Here is a 21,672-nt window from a genome sequence, read left to right on the forward strand (position 1 = left end):
GGAGGCCACGGCAGGTGGATCACAAGGTCAGGAGTTTGAGACCAGCCTGGCCAACATGGCAAAACCCTATCTCTACTAAAAACACAAAAATTAACCGGGTGTGGTGGCAGGCGCTTGTAATCCTAGCTACTTTGGAGGCTGAGGCAGGAGAATCGTTTGAACCTGGGAGGCAGAGGTTGCAGTGAGCCAAGATCACACAACTGCGCTCCAGCCTGGGGAATACAGCCAGACTCTGTCTCATCCCCCACCCCTCCCCCCAAAAAAAGAGAAAAATGAAGTGTGTAACATCACAATCAATCAATTATATTTAACAGATATGCACACAACAATCTCTGAACAACAAAATGCATATTCCCCTTTAAGTGCATGAGACATTTTTCACAACAAATGTAGTTAAGTCACAAATTCAGTCTCAATAAATTTTGAAAAGGCAGACAGAAAAAGCCTCTTCTCTGACCACAGCAAGGCCATGAATTTAGAAATCAATTAACAGAAGGAAAGCCTTGGAAAAGTCAAATTTGTGGACATGAGAAAACACAAACAACTAGTACAACAAAGAGGTTAAAAGGAACATTAGAAAGTATGAGGGAATGAATGAAAATGAAAATAAAACGTTTTATGAATCTTACACCTATTAATGTAACATAAAAAATTTCAAATCAACAAACTGTACAAATTAAAGAACTATAAAAGCAAACTAAACACAAAGAGGAAAAGGACATAATGATACAGAGATGAATAAAACAGAAAATGAACACAAAATAACCACTTGGTTCTTCATAAACAAAAATCAAGAAAACTGACAAACCTTTAGCTAAGTGGACCAGAAAAAAGAGGGAAGACTCAAGTTGCTACCATCAGAAACATAATGCAAAGTCTACAGAACTAAGAGATTTTCTAAGAGTACTATAAGCAAGTGAATGTTAACAAATTAGATAACCTAGATGAAACGTACAAATTCCTAGAAACCTAGGAGACTAAAGGCCACCAAATCAAAACCACACACACGAAACTATTAACAGTATTGAATTATTAATGAAAAATCTTCCATCAAAGAAATACTTAAACAACAAGTGTTTTCAAACTTTTCTAAGAAATTCAAGGAGGAAACACTCCCCAACACATTTTATGGGGCCAGCATTACCATCTTACCAAAGCAAGACAAAGAAGGAATAAAAAATTCAACATTCAACAAATTAGGAATAGAATGAAATCACACAACCATAGTAAAAGCTATAAATGAAACTCAAAACAACATTCATCTCAATGGTTAAATACTAAAAGGATTTCCTCTGGTATCAGTTACAAAGCAAGGATGCCTGCTTTCGCCACTTCTTTTCAACATGGTATTACAAATCCTTGCCAGAGCAATCAAGTAACAAAAAGAAAGAAATGACACCCAAGTCGGAAAAGAAGTAAAAGTATCTCTCTTGGCATCCACTAAAATTTTATAGGCTGGTCGGGCATGGGGACTCACACCTGTAATAGCAGCACTTGCGGAGGCTAAGGGAGGAGATCACTTGAGCTCAGGAGTTCGAGACCAGCCTGGCCAACACGGTGAAACCCCATCTCTCCTAAAAATACAAAAATTAGCCAGGCATGGTGGCAGTCACCTGTAATCCCAGCTACTCGGAAGGCTGAGGCAGGAGAATTGTTCGAACCTGGGAGATAGCGCCACTGCACTCCAGTCTGGGCGACAGTGAGACTATGTCTCAAAAAAAAAATTTACAGGCTGAAAATTTCCCTTAGGAGTATAAAAAAAATCTTAGAACTAATAAATTCCACAAAATACCAGGCAACAAATTCAGCAAGCAAAAATAGCAATGAATAATTCACAAAGGAAATTCAAAGAACAATTCCACTTGCAATAGCATTTTAAAAATACAATACTTAGCGACTTAACCAGTAAGATCAAAGAAAATTTTCTGTACAATGAAATTTACAAATCATTTCTGAAAGAAATAAACGACATAAATAAAAAGACATCCCATGTTCATGGACTGGAAGAGTTAGTATTGTTTATGTCAATATTACTCATAGCAATGTACAGATTTAATCCCCAGTAAACTTCCCATATTTTTGGCAAAAATTAAAAAACAAAATCCTAAAACTCATATAGCGTTTCAAAGGGCTGAAATGAGCAAAACAAACCTGAAAAAGAACAAAGCTGTAAGAGTCACAGTTCCCAATTTCAAAATGTTAACTACAAAGCTACAATAATCGTAACAGTGTGATACTGGCATAAAGACAAACACAAAGAACAAGGAAATAGAATAAAGGGTTCCAAAAAACACAAGTTTACATAAATGCTTAGTTGATTTTGGACAAAAGATAAATAACTTTTTTTAAAAAAAAACACACTATTATTTCAACACCTTTTTAAGCCAACATTTCTACATAATTAAAGAAAAACATTACTTGTTTCTAGCCTGTGCCAGAAATACTCAAAATGGTTTCAAAGACTCAGTAAAACATCAAAAACCTCTGACAACAGAACAAGTAAAAAGCTGTTTGTTTAGGAATCATTTCAGAAATTCCAAATGAAATTATAACAACTGCCGGGCGCGGTGGCTCAAGCCTGTAATCCCAGCACTTTGGGAGGCCGAGACGGGCGGATCACGAGGTCAGGAGATCGAGACCATCCTGGCTAACACGGTGAAACCCCGTCTCTATTAAGAAATACAAAAAACTAGCCGGGCGAGGTGGCAGGCGCCTGTAGTCCCAGCTACTCGGGAGGCTGAGGCCGGAGAATGGCGTGAACCCGGGAGGCGGAGCTTGCAGTGAGCTGAGATCCGGCCACTGCACTCCAGCCTGGGCGACAGAGCGAGACTCCGTCTCAAAAAAAAAAAAAAAAAAGAAATTATAACAACTACAATCAAGGAGTATATACTAAAATATAATTTACTTCATTCATGGGATGGAATAATGTTCAATTTTGGAATACGTTAATTTTAACCTTAATAATTATAAGGACAGGTTTTTCAACTATACAAAAAGAAATTTTATTAAACTTGTCACCAAATTTGGTAAAACATCTTCTTCTAAAAGACTACTGAAATGCCAGTAAGAACAAAAACAACCATGACCTAAGCGGACTGCAATTAACAGTCCAATTGCCAAGTATTTCCATATATCCTAGAAATACTTACGAATGTACTTTATCAAGATAATTAAAATGACAAATTGTTCAAGAAAGTCATAATTTTAGAAATTCAGTAAAGACTACTAGAAAAGGCATACAAAAAGTTTTCACATATCAATTAGATAAGTTGACTAATTCAAATCACTAAATTAATAACTAAAAAATGCCTAGTATTAAAAAATACTTTTAAAAACTGCACTAGCAATATCCCCAAATTATTATTCAATTAAAAATAGAAAGACCTACCTTGCAGTTGGATAGAAGACTCAATTTTAAAGATATCTATTCTCTCCTAATTAATCTATTAAGTTTGTTGCAAATGAAATTAATACTGCATTTTTTTCCAACTTGCAAAAATAATTGTAAGTGTCAATTGATAGAAAAAAATGCAAGTACAGACAGGGAATATTCTGAAAAAGAAGAGAAATGAGATAGAACTCAATGGAATAGATAAGACAGTATAAATCATTAGTAATTATTAGTGTCAATAAGATGGTAAGGCAAGTTAACAGAAGTGTAGTCAATTTTACCTGGAAATTTTCTTTATGGTAGAATTTAAGAGATAACTAAATATGTAATGCATTCATTAACACCAGAATGATGGTTAATGGAAAAAGAAATGACAAAATAACTGCTGAAATAGAAGGCAATACAAATAAATGATATTAATGTAAACATGTTTAAAAAAAAACACGAAACTCCAAAGTCATAAAACAGAACAAGATTATATTTCAATATACAACTTCTATATAACCAAAAAATAAAACACCATAGTAAAACGAATGAGAAAAAACATATTTGCTATTCTAGACAAAATGTTAACATCTGTAATCACAAATGAACTCTTCAGAAATCAGTACGAGGAGACTAACATTAGAAAGGAAGTGAACATAAAAGGAACAGAGGAAAATGGAATAGCACAAATGAGTTTTAAGGCACTATTAAGATGATATAGTTAACATTAATAGCTCAGAAAGCAATTTCATTATAAATTACATTATCGATCCTTACGAATATTGATTATCTGATGTTTGTACAGCTTTAGGAAATGAAGAATTCTCAAATACTGGGGAAATTTGCTCTAGTCATGGGGAGTTTACTCAAAAATATAGATTTTTGCCTAAACATGGCCCCAGCAGTTCCAAACCATAGGAATCACTCCAACAAACTAATTAGATACACATCCACACACATCCAAGTACATGTTTACTATATAGAAAATGTATATCATCCCCCCAAAACTACTTATGTATCAACTAGTTTCTAAAAAATTGGCTCGGGGGTAGAAATAGAGAAAGGCATTTAAGTAAAACTACTACATTTCACAAAATTCTATGTCCTTTGAATTCTTATGAAACATTTTTAATGAATCAATTTTATATTTACCCTGTGATTAGTGAAAATTATAAATATATGCACTTCATACTTATGAAAGCACTGAGATGAAACTCTTTAAGTTTCACTATCCTGATTTCTTTGTTCAGTAATGTCTGTCATTCCAGCTCCTGAGACATGATCCAACAGCAACCATGAAAACAATCGTCGTGCCTACTGAAAATTCACTTCAATGACACTTTTTAGGTCACTTTCCAAAAGTGAGCTTTCTCAGTTTTTTGTATCTGCAAGGAATGTCCACTGAAACACACATGAAGAGTGTCTCCATACATCATAAAAAGCATTTTTTGATTTTCGTGAAGATGATGGTACAAATAGTAGCACAGGTTCCCTTTTTCAGTCATCACCTGAGAGAACACAGTTGGAAAAATGGGAAAAGGTTAGAAGCAAAGTTTATATCATTGGCAAGAACTAATAAAATTTGTCTGTAAAATGATATGCAACATTCATTCTATTATGGAGAAAGAGCATGTGGATCAAAATTCCTTTTGGGGTATTTTAATAATAAAGGAGGTCAGATGTTAGCTCTCTTTCCTTTTTTTTTTTTTTTGTTGTTGTTATTTGTTTTTCTTGAGATGGAGTTTCGCTCTTGTTGCCCAGGCTGGGGTGCAATGGCTCACTGCAATCTTCGCCTCCTGGGTTCAAGCGATTCTCCTGCCTCAGCCTCCCAAGCAGCTGAGATTATGCAACCGCGCCCAGCTAATTTTGTATTTTTAGTAGAGACGGGGTTTCACCATGTTGGTCAGACTGTTCTTGAACTCCTGACCTCAAGTGACCGACCCACCCACCTCGACCTCATGCTGGGATTACAGGCAGGAGCCACCACGCCCAGCCTCTTTCCTTCCTATGTCTTGTGAAAAACGGACCTCTCCAACATTATCCACACAATGTCTTTGTATTCGGATTCCTTTACCTCTAGGTCACTTGTTCACATACAGAATTATTACCTGCAGTATACATGCATTTCTGCACAATATACATGACAACAATGCCTAAATATTTAAATGATAATAACAAAAAGAGCTCAGCCTATCTGATGAGAAAGAAATAGTAACTATACTAAAAACACAGAAGCTACAATGAAACTTTGGAGAAGATACAATTCCTAAACTGTCCTGGGCATGGTCAGACCAACGGAATCCATGGACATAACAATATTGTTCTATGCCCCTGTTTCAGGATAATTTATTACATAGCAGTATGTAACCAACCAGATCTGAATGTCAACTAGCTGCCAGAAAAAAATATCAAACTTATGAAAAACAGAATATATCAAGTCCTATCTAACCAAACCGCCCCTCTCCCAATCAAGTTAGCACTCAACTGCCCTTACAATCATATTGCCGAGGGAATGAAGAACACTTCAATGAAAGCAGTGCAACAAGTCATTCACTGATGGCACGTACCATTCTTGAGATTAAAAACAAAGACGATAAAATGTTCCTTCTTGGAACTACCATCTCCTGACAAGGAAAAAGAAGAAACACTGTAAAGTGAGATATATACCACTCTAATGAAACAGCTAAGGATGCTGAACTTTATTCCAGGTTATGTTACCATTTAGAAACACTTCCCATTGTCAATCCTATAGTAAAAGTCAACTTACAACCTCAGTAATGACTTTAATAGTTTTCAGTATCAGTATCTTTTTGTGGTTTCCATGAACTTCACCCTTTATCATATCAAAGAACTGTATGTGAAAACATTTTGTGAAAACTGTACATTTATGAAAATACACATATTGCCAATTTTATAATTTCTAATAATTAGATGCCTGGTCATTTCTTTTATTAGTTATATTTTCGTGTTGGACCATAAATAAGCAAACTAATTAAAGGTACTGTGTGTGCCTGTGCACCTGTGGCAGACCAGGTTCCACTAAACCGGCCTCCATTGACAGCTGTTTCAGTACTGACGGAATGATTAAGTTAAATATTACAAGTTGAAAGAGCCATTTCGTTATCCAAAGGCTGGAATGTCACAAAAGCCCACCAAATTTTGCCTAGGCCTCTCTTGAACCTTAAAGCATGATTAAACAAGTTTTATTGGGGGTCTGAAGAAACTCTCTAGGCCTCCACGAGTAAGTTTACTGGGGTTATGAAGGAACTCCCCAAACCTTCATGATTTAGTAGGAGACAAGATAAGGGTAATCACCTCAGCACCTGGACCCATTTAGATTACATAAATTTACTGAGGCTCCAGAGGAAGGTCTCTAAGACTCAAACCTTAGTTATAGATCACTTATGTCTTTAGATACACACTTACACATGCACGTATAGCTTAGAAGGTATTTAAGCTCTGAAAAAGTTTGTAATTTTGAATTGGTGTGGTGACAATTTCCAGGCCTTCTTCCGGTAACTAGCTCTAACTCTTCCTCCCCTGTTCATCTGCATCTCATTATTGGACCATGAGAAATAGCAGCCCGACCCTCAGTTTGGTCTGGGAACCAAACTATACCTTCACTTTGATAAAATATATTTTAACGACTAACTCATTTGATAATTCCAAGGTGGCCAGGAAATACACTTGTACCAGTATTATTTTCCTGAGCTTAGGCAAAACCTCACCAAAACCTCACCCTCAAATAGCACCAGAACCTTCTTACCTATGTTTGCAGTTAAGTTGTAAATTAAGGGACTCCGTAAGAAAGGGATGTTCCTGATAATTCCATTTGCAGGTTAGCTGCAAATAAGTTTTGCACTCATCCTGATTGCCTAAGAAAAACAGTAACCAATACAGAAACATTTAGATACAAATCAGGCACCAGAACACACCCATTAGGATAATTTTAGGCTAGCCTGGCATAGTGAATAGAGAAAATCAAGTTCAACCGGCAACCATTTCACTTTCTCACCAACTTTAAACCACACCTTTTAGAAAGATGCAGAGAATATTTAAAATTTTCCCCTGCTAATTCTGAATGATCTATAAATCCCCAAAGGCCTACTTTAAATCCATCAAAGACTCAACCACTTTAAAAGGAAGGAAGCAATCTGTTTTCAGTTTATACCAAATTAATGAAGGATAACTTCCAACATATCCCAAGAGACACCTCCTCCAACATCTTGATCTAGTTGGTACCCAAAAATATAGCATTGTCACCACTATTAAAATGTACTTTCCTTATAGAATGTTTCAGTTACTATTTCCTTTCACTCATCTGTTTCTCAACAGAAATTTCACTGTTTGACACCTACCTCAAATTCCATCTTCTGCTTCTTTCCTTAGGTAATCCAATACTCCGTTTCATGGTAGTTGCTGCATTAATGTCTAAATCACATGCTCTTTGTGAGATCAATCAAAAATCATTCATAATGCTGCTGAGAACAAGAAGTTGAATACAGCAGCCCATTGTTCCTAGGATGCTGAATGTCACGGATGAAGACAGGCACAAGGTGGTTGTCTCTAAAATTTCCTTTTCTTTCAATGTTCATTTTGAAATAGCTTTTGAAGATTTCAGATACAGGAAGTAGAAGTAGCCCTTCTATTCTCCATTCACTACACAGGACTGTTACAATGTTGTCATGTCCCTCCAAACAATTTTCATGTGAATCATATTCTTTCTAGATTTTTGTCATGTAGTAATATACAAATATGTACATATACAATCTTTTGATTTTAACTCATGTGTTACAATTTCAAACAGTATATTTAAATAATCACCATTACCACAACACTGAAGTATTAAATGTCAGAACGACAAGCCCCACATATAATTCATATTTTTATAATTAACCATTAATATTTCAGTTAGAAAAACTAGAGACATATGCACAGACCTCTGTAAACAGCTAGTTGTTCACTGAAAAATGATATAAAATATCAATTTAGGACTACAAAACATATTCCATATAGAAATTTTTTAGTGTTAGAATTACATTCATGTTAAAGAAGCTATAATCATTGCAATCTTTGATTTACTGACAGATACCTCAGTTATGATTTTATAGCCAACCTGTATTTGGTAAATTTTCAAGAATTGGAATAGATAAAACCCCAGTAGCCAGCTATAACATTTCAAAACTTTTACATAGTATCAATTTGATTGTCATTGCCAAACTGCTGCTTAAAAAGACATACAATTTAAACTTTTGATCAATACTGGATGGAATCTTTATAAAAATTTTCCTAATTTACACTGTAAGTAAACTTGAAATCTCTGATTATCACATATCTGAGTTTTTAAAAGCTATCAAAAAGTAAAAAATATTCACAACCACAGTTTTTCTATACTCATACAAATGTGGAAAGAGGTTACAGAATAAAATGTTTACAGACCTGCTTATTATTTAACGAATAATCACCATACATTTAGATGTAACACTAAGTGGAATTGTAGAAATATCTGCAAGCTTAGAAATAAAACACTAGTTCCACAATTTTTTTTAATTTTTTTTTTTTTTTTGATACAGAGTTTTGCTCTTGTTGTCAAGGCTGGAGTGCAATGGTGCAATCTCGGCTCACTGCAACCTCCAGGGTTCAAGCAATTCTCCTGTCTCAGCCTCCCAAGTAGCTGGGATTACAGGGACCCGCCACCATGCCCACCTAATATTTGTAGTTTTAGTAGAGACGGGGGTTCACCATGTTGGCCAGGCTGGTCTCAAACTCCTGATCTCAGGTGATCGACCGCCTCGGCCTCCCAAAGTGCTGGGGTTACAGGCATGAGCCACCATGCCCAGTCACTAGTTCCACAATTTTTTAAATGAAAATAAAACACAAAGCAGTACATGAGTGAAAGATTAATACCCTTGAAATAGATCTATGCCACTAAATTAAATTTAGACATGCATGTGAATACTTACGATATACATGGATATGCATTTAAATAAATTTGCAAAGAGTACAAATAACAAAAGAACAATTACTTAAATAATCTTCTAACACTCAATATATCTATCTAATTTACAATGACCATTCCCTTCTCATATCTTCCTCTATCTTTCTAAAGATAAAATATCCAGGGGGATTTGTTTCTTTGTTTCGTATCAGTATACGATGCACAAAAAACCCACAATGGTTATTTTTCTTATACAAGAGACCTTAATGTTTAAAAGATACGGAGGCAATCTATTGCTCTGTCTCAGAACACACAAACATCAAAATGTTACACAGTCCCAAGAGGCCAATTATTGATTACCTATTGTACTACTGAAAACTTAAAGGAGTCAATTTATGATATTTTACAATGAAATATTTACACATTTATACTTTGTTGAGACTCCATGCATCTAGCAAACCTAGCTTTAGAAAATGTCATTTTTATCTGTTAAAGTGTTTTTTGAATGTTGTCATGCAGTCCAAGTAAATACAAAACTGTGTAATTCAAAGAGGTAGAAGAAATTTTTCCTTATAAAAGACATTTCCTACAATGACTATAAAAGTATATTTATATAATGCCCTATCAACAATGTAACTACAAAATTGAGACTGAAGTTTTTAATATATAATAGAAGCACTAAACAATGGTTAAATGTATTTTCTTTCTGATTATAATTTAAAGTTGAAAATACACATTCTTTTAACTTATTCCTTACACTAACAACCCAATAAAGGTTAGATACCAAAATATGTATAGGTCAAGAAGCCCAAAATTCTATCAAGTTCACTGCCAAGACATTTGCAAAACACAATGAAACCATGAAATTTTACAATGACTTATTTACAAAATTATACTTTATGAGACTCTATACATCTAGAAAGACTAGATGTTAAAAATTTTAAAATTTTATCTATTATTTACAAAGTTGTCTTGAATATTGTCATGCAACCAAGGGAACACATACAGAATTTTGTATAGTTCCTAGAGGTAGTAGAAAATCTCTTTAATGAAGTCATTTATATCTTGAATATTAACAGGAAATAAAAATTATGATATCAGGAAGTATATCTAGAAAGATCAAATGCATTTACATGACATTTAATCTAAGTTTTTTAAAAATATGCAATTCGTATCTGATATAATGGTAAGCTATATAATAACAGGTAAAATGCAGAGTCTCGTGTCATTTCCTCCTTCTAATATCCAAATTAAAACATGATAAATTTTGTTTAGCTCCAAGACCCTGTGTATCAATAATCAATTTCATTGCCAAGTTAACTGCAAAAGACAACAGTACTAACAAATTTACAACAAGATACTTTAAAAAATCATACTTCGTGAGACTCTCTAAACATCTAGAAATACTAGATGTTTAAAATTAAATATTTCATTTACTGATTATTTAATAAATTGTATTGGTTATTGCCATGCCACTAATGAACACAGAATCATATAATTTAAAGATTCTATAGTATGTGCTTAAGAAAAATGAATTGCATCATGAACCTCAGTACATCAAGGATAGTAAGATATACCTTTCCCTTTTTTTTTTTTCTTTGAGAGGGAGTCTCGCTCTGTTGCCCAGGCTGGAGTGTGCAGTGGCACGATCTTGGCTCACTGCAACATCTGCCTCCTGGGTTCAAGCTATTCTTCTGCCTCGGCCTCCCGAGTAGCTGGGATTACAGGTGTGCACCACCACGCCCAGCTAATTTTTGTATTTTTAGTAGAGATGGGGTTTCACCATATTGGCCAGGCTGGTTTCGAACTCCTGACCTGGTGTTCCACCCTCCTTGGCCTCCCAAAGTTCTGGGATTACAGGCGTGAGCCTCCGCACCCCGTCAAGAGATACCTTTCAATACAGAGGTTATTTTTACATGAAACTGACCCAAACAATTTAATAAAAATGTGGTGGAGGGAACCAGTCTCCCTCTCTAACACGACAGCATATATACATTTAATATATAAGCTTAAATATGTGCAAGTAACAATCCCAGCAACACAATGAAGACTACACAAAGGGGAAAGAACAATCTATCATCAAAAGAAAAATGTCTCTATCCTTTTTATCAACCAACTATATATTTACAAAGTTGAAATGTTATAGAACAACTATGATAAACACAGCTATTTAATAGTAAACCCAAGAGAGCCACCCACACAGAGCTCTTAAAATCATTTGCAGGGTTAAGCATAGTTTAAAAAACTGATGCCTGCAATATATGCACATCCACACTGTCTATAAAACAAAAAAAACTAAAGATTTTACAGTTGTCTAGCAATATCCATGGAGGATTTGTACCTGTACCTTGCCCCCATACCAAAATCAGCGCATACTCAACTCCCTCAGCTCTTCAGAACCCATGGTTATGAAAAGGAGGCGCTCTGTTTACTCGGGTTTCAGATTCTGCCAATGCTGTACTTTCCAGTTGCATTTCCTTGCAGAAACAAAACCCGCAGACTCACGGGAGGGCTGACGTGACAACTGCATATCACAGAGATGAGATGAAATGACAAAGTACCCAACACACCTCTCCACGCGAATCAGGAAGCTAATGCCTATATTCATAAAAAGACCTCTGACTTTTTAATATATACCAGCAATGTCTATATATTAACATGGAAAGAATAGGTATTTTAAAGATATAACCTGACTGTACACACAGCAATCTAAACATCCCACTCTACCATACAGGTTTGGTATGCCATTTCACTTCAACAAACATAAACAACTTCTGCCCTATAGTTTTAAGTAAAATACATCCACCAAATATAACAAACTTCTGTACATGTATAAATTCTGCACATATTAAACATGGACACAACTAACAATTGAATCAACCTCCACATACACACCAATTTAAAAAAAACATAAAGGTTAACACTTCTATTGGCAAAAGATTGTTTTCACCATATTTTAACATTCATATATTCTGTATGTTCATATATGTGCATGGTGGGTGTTTCTATATACCTAGGAAATTCGATGTTACTCAAGACGCTTATCTATTATTCACACAGCAGTCAAATGGTCTCCAGCTCTATTCAGGCACCCAACAGTCCAATAAACACAGGAAGGGACAAGCCACCAATTAGGTTGGAATAAGAAAAAATAATATAAAAATGTACATTTTTATATCAACATTTTTTTAGACAAAGACAGTCTCATTTTTTAAAACTCCAGAACCCAAAACAAAACCAAGAAAACCCTCAAAATCAAACCTCACAAGCACACAAAGATGCTAACTCTATTGGCAAACGATGATTCTACTTTTGAATAAAAATATATTTCCAAAAATATGGCAGAACTTGAATATTCAAAAATGTTGTTTTATCTTCTATATACAATTATATATTCTGCATCAATCAAATAAATCCCACATAAACATGGCATAGCAATTCTACTGATCAAACTAAAGTGTTTTGCCCTTGTCTAGTGGTTTACTGGTCACAATATATGCCTATTAGTAATCTGTATGCAGATGCTAAAAAGCAAAAGGTAACATTTGTCTACTACATATTTAGCAGCCATACAATAGCTCTGGCAACTTAAGAATATTTCTACCCTATGACAAAAGATGTTGTTTATACAGTGATATGTATGCGTATATATAGACCTGCATACACACAAATACACGTGTCAGTAATTCCTACAAATCAAAGACTAAACAATTAAAGCAAAACAATCATATATTTTGACTGTTTTATACACATTTAACAAAATTCCCCTCCAGCTGCTCAATTATTTACACACATAAGTGATCTGCCTATGTGAGGGAGGGAACAAAAGCTTTCACTGTATATGTGTGTGTGTGTGTGTGTGTGTATATAGATTTGTGTGTGTTTACGTGTGTGTATATGCATTTAGAAACATGCAGACATAATAGCCTCTATGCTTTCCAAAACATATAACCATGTATATTGTATACACATAAGTGTTCCACTGATCACCTCATGACCTAATGAACTCAGGTTTCACATCCCATTGCTAGTATCCCCATAAAAACTTATAAAATGCCTCTACAGATAGAAACATTTTAAATCAAAAACAACTCACTATTGATGAAAGTCACATTTTTTTGGCAAATGAGAACTTTTCTAACCTATGCTATTTGACTCATGTGGCAATTTTTCTGTTATATAAGAAACTGCATATACACATCTGAAAACTATAAACAAAGGCAGACCAACACTTATGACATTTCCACCATGTTGCATCTGTCAGAAAAACACTGTCACATATATATTTATATTGAGATATATACTAGAAATTATAAGATATAATTCTTATTATACCTACCACAACCTAAAACTTAAGCCCAATGATCCAATGAACAGTTTGCTTTTTGCAAGCAAAACTGGTTCTATCCCATATGAATTAAAAATGACGTCTATACACTTAGAAAATTAGATGTTAGAAATATTTAGCATATCCACCAGCAATGAACTAATGTTCCGAGAGGTGATTTAACACTCCCACTAGCAAAAGGAAAGTAGTCTACCTGTCCACAATGTAATGTTAACACATACATAAGACCACCACCATCTTCACGTGGATTTAAGTCTGGAGGCCCTGCAACATATGCTCATATGCGCACAGGGCTCCAACATCCCACCCTCTTATCTCCTAAATCCACATCTAACATTTGCCTAATACTAACAAAGCCATCTAAGAGTCTAGACACTCCTGTCAGTAACCAATGACATCACTGTATAACAATTTAATGTCCCCCAAAATGCAAAATATCAGCCATCTCTGTGCTGGTAAAGTTTCAGTAATACAATCCTGTTGGTTATATAAACAAAGTAATACAAAACCCACCCAACCCTTAAAATATAAGTGTTCTAGAGGCTGGCCTTTTCTTCAATTCCATCATGAAAAGAAAATCTTATACCATGCAAATTTTAACAGAAAGACCACTGACAAAATAACATCTACATCCATGACTTTCATACATAGAGCAGCATTAATAAAACTTCTTAGTTAGAAGTTGTATACATTAAGTTCACCCAGAAAAACATCCATAGAATAAACCAAAATAAAAGGAATTTTAATGTACATCACTCAGAGGTACTCTTAACAATTATATCTCTACAATCATTTCTTAAAATGTTTCTATATACTTGAGCAAACTAATTGTTAGCAATATCTATATACCAAGAAAATGTCATTAAACAATTATTTAGAAACTTCATACACTGTATCCTCAAATGCACAGAAACAAAATGCCTTTTTTTAAAATTAACACTTCCCATGTCATTTTCTATTACCCTTATGCACTCAAAAAGTGAATACAGAATTGTATTTATCTTCAAAAGGTGACCTGAGAATTCCTTTCTAACAACTGTTCTAGAATAAAATTCTACCAAATGCATTTTTAGAAGCTTCCCTAGGAAACGAGCTATTTAGCCACAGCAACTACATTAACAAGCTTAATAGATTCATGTTCAAAATCTAAGTGTTTGCTTTTAACTAGTTACATTCCAAGATTATGCAAAAAAATACAACTATTATGCATTTAATTTCATTGTCTGGCTTACCTAAGGCACAATGAACAATTCATACACATTTATCAATGTGTATCTTATATTTTCATTTCAATACTATTATCCAAACAGAATTTTCTCACATATTTAAACAAACTCATAAGGTAAATATGTCCAGGAAAAAAAGTTTATATAATTTGAATATTTGCAGCTCTTTCACAATGCTAGCAGGAGATGGGGAATGACGTCCTTATTGCATGTGCACGCAAGTATATCATGTGCAGGGCTTTTACTGGTAAACCTTCCAAAGGCAAGCAGACTCTCCACACCAAAAAAAAAAAAAAAAAATATTCTCAGTTGATGAAGTTCAGGCAAGTATCAATCTATATTTCTTTCTTCCAAGGTTTTCCAGCTGATGAGGCATCTAGCTGAATTCAACAAATGTTATCCTTTCCCTTCTATCCATATATCCAGCTGCAGAGCTGGCTTGTCAACTTGAGTTTGTACAGACTAGACAATATAGTTCAAGTTTTATGTATCTGAAATGTTTTCAATTCAGTAGACGATTCTTTATGCACCTGCCAAGCCAAGAATCTGCAGTGGGAGTTGTTCTGATGCTGTAAGGAGCAGGCAAATAGAGGAGATCTGGACCACGGCTCTACAGTGGACTCTGGTCAAAGACCCTTTAAAGCAGACGTCTCCAAGGGGCTTTAGACTTCCACTGCAGTCTAGAAATAAAAGTTCTCCAGAAGTTCCAAAAAGATCTGTGAACTACAATTTTCTCAATGCTGGGGTAGTCACTCAGACTACTCACTCCTGCTTATACATTTCAATGAAAAAATGGTTCACAAATCTACGCTAAATCATACGTTGTAATCCGTGTTTCTTGCTGCAAAAAATTTCTGAAAATTTTTAAGGATGAGAGGATTAGTGAGGGAATGCCACAAAATATACTAATCCAAATGTTTGGTGTCCACAAGTGGGCGGTTTCCAGTGTTTTCTGTGGCAAAAGATGTTCTACATATTATAAACGTATGCAATCTTTGTCCTCTTCCTTGATTATTGCTCATTTCCAAAAGTCTTGAAACATGACAACTGCTTATTTATCAAGAAAATCTGATGAGGTTTGTCTTTTTTCCCCACATCAGCTCTGCCAGATAGATGAATTAAAGAATCTGAGGTTAGAAGCAAGGGGAGCAGTTGAAAGTATGTGAATACAGTTAAGATGACAAAGCTCTCAGATGGAAGAGTAACTCCAGGTCAGTTATCTAATGGGGTGAACAGTATCTTTTGTACAGTAAGTTTCTAAAGGAAATAATCCTGGTCCATCTTTTTTAAGCTGCAATTTAGCCCATGAATGAAAGCTGTTTCCTTGCCCCTTAGCTGGCATCTCCTTTATTCGACTCTTCAGAATTGACAGTCAAATGTATCACAGAGATCTTAAAAAGATGTTTCTGAATGTAAATGAGTTTGAAGTATTTCACAAATTTACTTTCTCCTTATTTTCTTGTTCAATGATCTGTTCATGATTTGTCCATTTTCAAAACAATTTTCCAAGACTTTTTGTTTACTTTGAGCTGTAGATCGTATTTATGTACACTACAGGAATCAACAGAGTAAATAACCAATATATTTTGCCAACCCAAATACAATAGATGCATTTTCATTTATTTTTATGTCGTCAACTAATCTTAACACGCTAACAAGTACACCCTCTTATCCTCTCCAACAGCAATCTCCTCTTGATTTCCAACAGGTTTGCTCAAAGGACAAGTTCATGTGAACACATGCTTCTTTTTTTAACCTGGAATATTCATTCTCCAGTGAGCTAGCCTGAAGCAGGTGGAGGCATCCAATAAAATACAATCTTAAGGAACCACCTTTTCCATTTTTAATAAACCCCCAACCAGACATCTGGCAATGTCTTAGTAACCTCTCTACCTGATGAAAGAGACAACTTTAATTTAAAGCAAGACAGTATGTCCCAATTCCCTACTCTCAGCTACTATGTGGTACAATGAAATGCCCTTGTTCTTGATCTAAACCCTAACAAAGAATGGAGAAAAAAAAATCAAGGGGAAACTGACAGCCATACTTTGCCTGTACTCTACTAGAGGGCAAGTTTGTTATACCTTCTTCATTCATGTATTAACTCTACCAATGACTGTGGTAACAACATACCAATGAAATAAAAATTGACTATCCATCAAACACATACTAGATGCTAATTATTATGCTAGGCCTTGAAGACAAAGCAGTAAAAAGTATAGTCAAGGCATCTGATAAACCATTAATGCTTCTTTCTCCTTAAACAGGAAAAATATCCAAAAAGTCAGTCTATTTAGCCTTTTGGAACCATATTTTCAAATTCTGCTACATACTCATCTTAGACAAATGAAAAGCATTCTTTAAGTCAAAGCTTTTACAGAAGGTATCATCATTGTGACTTTAACAATTTCTAAGAGATGGATTTTTTTGTTTTTGTTGCTACTTGACATCATTGCCTACGGCTGTAATCCACTCAGTAGATAAAACACCCAGTCTACCTAAAATGTGAAACCACCGTGTCCAGCCACGCTCACTGGAGTTACACATTATACAATTGACATTAAAACAGAAAATACAATGTCCCAAATTTGTTGCCACCCTCCAAAATAATTTCAATAATTCCTAGGCCATATATATTTTTAAATCCTCTGTAATTTCTTCTCATTTTGTTCAGTCCAACCCAAAGAAATCTGCTTGTTTGAAGTCTGGGTTTCTTGTTCAGTTGCTGTATCACAGAAAATGACTCTGATTTCACCTGAATATATCCATATTCTTCACCACTTCCAAACCTGGAGGAGTCTCAACTAAAGTGGCTAATTTTACCGTTTTAAAGTAGAAGAGAACAGTCTATTCCCAAAGAGAACCATCACTGGAAAACAGTACTAAATATCAAAAAACAACTATAGCCACTGGAATGCCAACCTGTATGTTGAAATTTCCAAACCCAACATATGTAAATCCACCAGAAGTAGATGCTTAAAATCAAATAAACAATTAATAAAACAAGTTATGAAGAGTTCAGTAATTAACATTAAGCGCAAACAGAACTACCTTTCCTTCCTCCAAAAGGGTAGGTATTAGGCAGAAATTACCACACTATATTCACTGAGATTATAACTGCTCTTAAAATGTTATTTTTTTAAACTACTGTTTTCTGGAGTTCTTGTTTTCTTTTATCCAAAGGGAATTTATATGGACTGAATTTACTCAAATTTAATTTAGATTTGAAAGGGTATAGTTGATACACTGCTAGGAAAATTATCAAATAAGCTTGTTTCCTCCTATGAGGTAGGTAATTTAAATTTATGTTAGAAATGTATTACTGTAAGTGATCTATCTCTATATTCCCAGGAAATTAAGTGTTTATATCCTCCCATGCATTTGAACACATTGGCTACTAACAGTCATGCCTACTAGTAACAACCTTGCAAGAAAAAAAATATAGCATTCTACATTGATTTACATTATTACATAAGACAACTTTCAAGATTCCCTGGTCATGATCACATTTAAAAATATGTGGTAACAAGATATATCATTTTTTTCCCATTATCAGTGTACATTAAGAAACATATAATAGCACTGTAAGTGTGGTTCCTAGATCTCCAGCATCTAGGAACTTGATAAAAATCAACTTTTCATACTTATACCTAATAAGCCAGAAACACTAAGGTCAGGACCCAGAAAACTGGGTTTAAAAAGCCCTCAGGTGATTCTTATCCACACTAAATTTAAACAAATCACTGACTAACCAAAGCTATCTAGAAATATAGTCCTTTATTGATTCTAATAATTTAGCAAGAACAGACATTTAATCAGCACACTTCGCTACTTAAAACAATCTCAGTAAAAGACAATATTACCTATTTATGGTAATCTCAAGAAAAGGTATAGAAGCTAACATGGGAAAGGTAGCCGACATTCTTTCTCTGAAGTAAAACAGAAACTTCCATGTAAATGATAATTCTGACTCCTGACAGACACCACCTCTTGTCCCACAATTCAACCTGTGCAAGTTTTCATTATTTCCAACAAATGAAACAATCGTAACATTACTCTCAATTTACCCGTCTCCCTTCATACAACTCAAGAACATGTTCCAACCACATTAAAATTTGCTTACTGGCCAGGCGTGGTGGCTCACGCCTGTAATCCCAGCACTTTGTGAGGCCAAGGCAGGCAGATCACCTGAGGTCAGGAGTTCCAAGACCAGCCTGGCCAATGTAGTGAAACACTGTCTCTATTAATTAAAAACAAACAAACAAAAAAACTAGCCAGGCGTGGTGGCGATCGCCTGTAATCCCAGCTCCTCGGGAGGCCGAGGCAAGAGAATTGCTTGAACTTGGGAGTCGGAAGTTGCAGTGAGCCGAGACTGAGCCACTGCACTCCAGCCGGGGTGACACAGTGAGACTCCATCTCAAAAAAAAAATTTTTGTTTGCTTATTTGTTTTTCTCCTAGTACTCATTAATGCGATTTGCCATCTATTGCTAACTCATTCCTTCCACTACTCTCAGCAAATTACTTTGATTATGAATTAGCATGGCTGGACCCCAGGCTCTCTTTGCAGGAATGGAAAGTGTCATCCAATTTAAGAAATAATGATTCTCATCATTAAGCCAACCCTCCTCCTACTACTACACCAACACACACACACACACACACACACACACGTGTCATCTCTTCCAGAGATTATTTTCAGGAGATTTATTTTAAGCCATCTGTGAAGTATCACCCCACAAATGAGGTCGTTTGGATGGGCTAGGCCAGCAACTACCACTGCATTCTCCAGGTTGCAGCAAACATCTAAAGGTAAAAGACTGCTGTCAACACTATACCTCAATAGACCTGGCACTAATTCCCTATTTTTCTCACTTAACTGCTTATTTCTAATCTAATTCAGTTAGTAGGAAGGGAAAAACTCATTTTTCTCAATTCAACCAACATATCCCTAACTGCCTGGATCAGGAACACTAACAGAACCAAACAAATCTGAGAGGTTATAAATACACTAACATTTCTACCAGAAGAACAAAGATTCAAAGGCAAGAACTAGAAAATAACCTACCTCACTTTCAAAAGAATGTTCATTTCTCTGAACCCCAACAGCTTTTCACTATAAACCAGTCATTTGTCATGTGACAAATGACAGTATCAACACTCACATCATTAATATGTACATATGTATACACAAACACATAACACATACAGAATTTATCAACTAAGAAAAAAACTAGAGAATAAGATCTTGCTATATTCAATGTTCATGGTATATTTAATACAGGCTTCTCTAAATTACCTTTTTATTCACCATTCTTCCTTCATAATATTACAGGCAAAACAAAAGCACCTACTCATAGAATGTCAATCACAGATAGCAAAAGACCCATCAATCATACAAGCAAAAGTAGAGGATAGAATAATGTGAAATTAGAGATGTGATTCAAAAATGGCATGGTATTTAGCAATCATTTAATCTCCATGGGGCTCAGCATCAAAAACTATATAATGCCAATTTCATCCCCTTAACTGAATCTAAGAGTCAAAACTAAATCTCCATCTATGTCTTGTAAAGACACAGCAAATGGTCAACTTAATTAAAAGTAGAATTAAATTAATCCCTGTAAATGTAACTCAAACATTCTGCTAAATATATAAATTAAGTCTCCTCTCAAACCAAAGCAATGTCTCAGCCACAAACTAGCAATTTCTCAATTACATGCTAAATGGAGAAGCTGCCTCAGTGACAGAAACATACTCATGAAACTTTCATACAAGGTTGGAACCAGGTGATGCAAGCAATAGGGTTAAAAAAAAAAAAAAGAAAAAAAAAAAGAGCACAGGAGCTCCCAGGTACTTATTCTCTTGAAGTGATCACTTGAAATGCATAGTAGAAATAAGCAAAGGTGTGGCTGCATGCATGGCTTGCGCATGCAATCCCAGCACTTTGGGAGGCTGAGGCGGGTGGATCACTTAGAGACCAGCCTGGTAAACATGGCAAAGCCTGTCTCCACAAAAACATACAAAAATTAGCTGGGCATGTTGGCACATGCTTGTAATCGCAGCTACTCTGGAGGCCTGAGACAAGAAGTGCCTGAACGCAAGAGGCGGAGGTTGCAGTGAGCCAAGATCATGCCAAAGATGAGACATACCAATGCAGTGAACATAGAACACACTCTACAAAAGATTAACTGTACTAAAGGATCTAGAACCAACTTCCCTCTATTGCACTGGAAAAACCTATGACACGCCACTCTCCTTAACCTATATTGATAGGAAAAAACATGTGAAATTTAGAGTCTAAGAATTTATGTTTTGAGTATTTGTGTCCTGAGTCCTTAGACTGATACTAAGGCTGGACTTCAGAGTAATCACATTGAGCTTTACTTCATCATGCTCAGTAAACACAGCTCATCACAAATCCAGCCCAGGTCTTTCCCAACATCTTTCCTATCAACTAGTAAAAATATGTTTAAAAAAAAAAAAAAATTCCCTGCAGACAGTGTATCTCTACCCATAAGGACAGTCCCTGGCCTGGAAGAATAAGTAAGAGTTTTATGTGACAATGGATATAAAACAACAGTAACAACAACAGTATCATTCAAAGCCCACAGAAATAAGGGGAATTATGAAGAAAAAGACACACACAGCAATCTACATGAAGGAAACACACACACACACACACACACAGAGCAATCTGCCAGTAGGGTCTCATAGAGCTAAATATAGTAATTATTTCCACTAGCAAATTGTCCAAAGAACTGAAACGGAAATATCCTAATGCCA

The 21,672-nt window shown here is 35.3% G+C and overlaps 2 non-coding genes across 2 annotated transcripts; both read right to left on the reverse strand.

The window, feature by feature from the left end:
- Positions 1 to 19,435: 19,435 nt before the first annotated feature.
- LOC112628187 lies at positions 19,436 to 19,506 on the reverse strand. Its single transcript, XR_003120358.1, has one exon. It is a non-coding gene; the product is annotated as a small nucleolar RNA SNORD108 (small nucleolar RNA).
- A 1,737-nt stretch (positions 19,507 to 21,243) lies between these two features.
- Positions 21,244 to 21,310, reverse strand: LOC112628179. The gene has a single exon (XR_003120351.1). It is a non-coding gene; the product is annotated as a small nucleolar RNA SNORD64 (small nucleolar RNA).
- Positions 21,311 to 21,672: the final 362 nt, after the last annotated feature.

The sequence above is a fragment of the Theropithecus gelada genome, chromosome 7a (assembly GCF_003255815.1).
Source record: "Theropithecus gelada isolate Dixy chromosome 7a, Tgel_1.0, whole genome shotgun sequence".
In the NCBI taxonomy this organism is placed as follows: domain Eukaryota; kingdom Metazoa; phylum Chordata; class Mammalia; order Primates; family Cercopithecidae; genus Theropithecus; species Theropithecus gelada.